The following is a 3,001-nucleotide window of genomic DNA, read 5'->3' as shown; positions in this document are numbered from 1 at the left end:
TTTATCACTTGTTGGACGTTTTCCCTCTTGAAATGCGAACTGAACCATCTAAACCAGCAGATTTCAAAGCTGTGAGAACAGAAAGCAAGAACTCTTCTGTGGGTTATTACGTCCCACCCTGTGGTTCCCAGACGGAGGGCCATAGAGCATCATCAACCCATCCACTGGCTTAAGACATCCGCCATGTCCTTTGGGATGGTACCCAGCTTCCCAAGGGGCTGCCTGCCAGGCTGCTCTGTTCTTTCAGGGCCACTGATGGTCGGCTGGAGGGTGAGAAGAGAGGAGCCCAGGGCTACATGTCTTCACCAGGAAGGAGGATGGTCCCAATGCAGGGCTCCAGGACCGTGGGCAAGGGGTGTCTGAAGTTCACACAAGCATTTCATTCAAAGAGGACAGACCCATACCCAGAAAGGATGCCTTTCCGTTCATGAAGGACCAGTCATGATGAGAGGAGCACAACATCACTAACTCACTGCTGGGTTTCCGGCAATGCCTCTCATCCCTGCCCTCCAGTTACCAGGCAATGGCATCCATTTATGGCTGTCCTGTTGGCAGACTGGGCCTTTGGCGGTGGTGGTACCCAGGTTGCCTTGAGAAAGAGGATGTCTGTGCTGAGCAGTCGAAAACCTCCATCTCTGTTCCCTTGGCCCATTGAGCCTCCTCAGAGCTGGAGGAGGAGGCTGGTCCACAGCACAGACCATCTCGCTCACTGATTACTGAGTCTTCTCTGCAGTAGAGATACTTTGACAAGCATTTACAGGGAACAAAGATCCTGGGACACACTGGGGTTATAGGTCTGGGGGCAAAGGCAGGTGGTGAGAACAGACCTCAGCACACAGTCCTTATACAGGACTGCTTTCCTCGGACAGGGAGAAATCTAGTGAGACAGGCTGGAGGAATCAGAGAAGGGGTTGTCCGGATTCTTAGCTGAGTCCACTTAGCTGTCTCCCTCCCAAATCCCAGGGGCCCTCCTCTTCCCCACTAATGCCACGAATTTAACATAAGGGATTTACTGTGGTTGTCATTTGGTTTTCTTTTTTAAATATAATATTATTCACTTATTTCTGACTGAGCTGGCTCTTCATTGCTGCTCACGGGCTTTCTCTGCTTGCAGCGAGTGGGGGCTGCTCTCGAGCTGAGACTGGAGGGCTTCTCGTCGCAGCACCTTCTCTTGTTGTTGGGCGGGGGCTCTGGAGCTCAGGCTCAGTAAGTTACGGCTCACTGTCTTAGCTGACCCCCAACATGTGGAATCTTCCCCGACCAGGGATCTGACCCGTGTTCCCTGCGCTGGCAGGCAGATTCTTAACCACTAACCAACCCCCCAGGGAAGTCTTGGTTGTCATTTCTGCTGCCCACACAATTAGATACCGGGCCTGATCCGCAGCCAGGCCCGCCTTGTGGCTACAAGAAATGAACTGTTGTTTTGATGCTGACCTCTGAGTGACCTCTTGGATTTGTGCCTAACCCAAGACTTCCAGCTCAGAACTGGATAGTCATTTCAGAAGCTTTCCAGCACCATCTGCGTGACCATTATTACTGCACGTCAGTGGAACGTAGCCTCTAGTTTGTATCCCAAACCCTTGAACTCAACCAGCATCCCGACTCAAACAACAGGTGACGGTTTAGCCCAGAGAGGTGGGAGCCAGGGCAGGCCTGTCCAAGAGAAAGCCAGTGCCAGAAAGAGTGCAGCCACTGCCTGAGACCCAAGGAAACACGGGGAGAAAAGCCCCTGTAGCTTGTCCCTTCCTCCTGCTCAGTCCCCCAACCCTGGTCCCTACTGACTGAATCACCTTTCTGCTCTTTTTGTTCAGTTGCTTAGCTGTGTCTGACTCTTTGAGACCCCATGGACTGCAGCACGCCAGGTTTCCCTGTTCTTCACCATCTCCTGGAGCTTGTTCAAACTCATGTCCATTGCATTGGTGATGCCATCCAACCATCTCATCCTCTGTTGTGCCTTTCTCTTCCTGCCTTCAATCTTTCCCAGCATCAGGGTCTTTTCAAATGAGTTGGCTCTTCACATCAGGTGGCCAAAGTATTGGAGCTTCAGCTTCAGCATCAGTCCTTCCAACGAGTATTTAGTGTTGATTTGGATTGACTGACTAGTTTGAGAGTCTGGGAAATGGAGTCGGGGTCAGCCTCAAGTGACACAGAGCCGAACAGGGGACATATGAGGAAGAAATCTGAGAGCGCAAACTGCCAAGGACCAGTACCCTGCACGGCAGGCTTAGGGTGAGTAGAACCCAGGTACGCAAAGCAGGTCGTGCTCACAAAATGGGCTCTGATGGGCAACAACCCCAAGGACTCGCCGTGATGCATCTGAACGAACTCTTGGACTTGTAAATAGAACCACTGAATGTGAATAAATGTCAAGGGCAAAGAAAACACAACAAAGGTAAGATCGAACAAGCAAATACCCATGTCAGATAAGGAGGTCACCACTCCCGATGTGAGGTTCTGGGTCTGGTGGATCCCTGTAGTCCACCTAGGAGGGGAGTGCTGGACTTGCTCCGGGCAGAGCTGGAACGAGCTGGCCCCCTCGCCCGCACACCTTCCAGTTCACAGGTGCATCCAGAACTCTGCCCTGGCAAACAGATTTCAAGCACCTCTTTTGAAACCCTCTACATATCTTTTCAAGACATACCAAGTATCTCCAAGAAGTCAAAACTATCGCTACTACCAGAGGTTAGACAGGGGGCTAGGGGTGGGGGAAATCAAACTTTTCAAGCTGCAAGAGGTCTTAGAGTGACCTCGTCTAATAAGGAGCCACCTACAAGTGACATACTGTCTATCTTAGGAGAAAGAAGTCTTGAATGTTACATTCAAAGGCTGACGCAGCGCTGATTCCTGATTTTAAGTGGGCATTTCTTCCCTTTTGCAGAGGAGGCCTGTCAGCCATGTTTTCCTACACAGGCTCTTCTGCAATAAGGTGCGCTCATCACCACCCCGGGCTCTGCCACTGAAGAAATCTGCACCCACAGAGGGGCGTAGCTTGCTGCCCAAG

Source organism: Ovis canadensis, chromosome 23 (genome assembly GCF_042477335.2).
Source record: "Ovis canadensis isolate MfBH-ARS-UI-01 breed Bighorn chromosome 23, ARS-UI_OviCan_v2, whole genome shotgun sequence".
Taxonomy (NCBI): domain Eukaryota; kingdom Metazoa; phylum Chordata; class Mammalia; order Artiodactyla; family Bovidae; genus Ovis; species Ovis canadensis.
The sequence above is the reverse complement of the archived record's forward strand: the minus strand, read 5'-3'. Positions refer to the sequence as shown.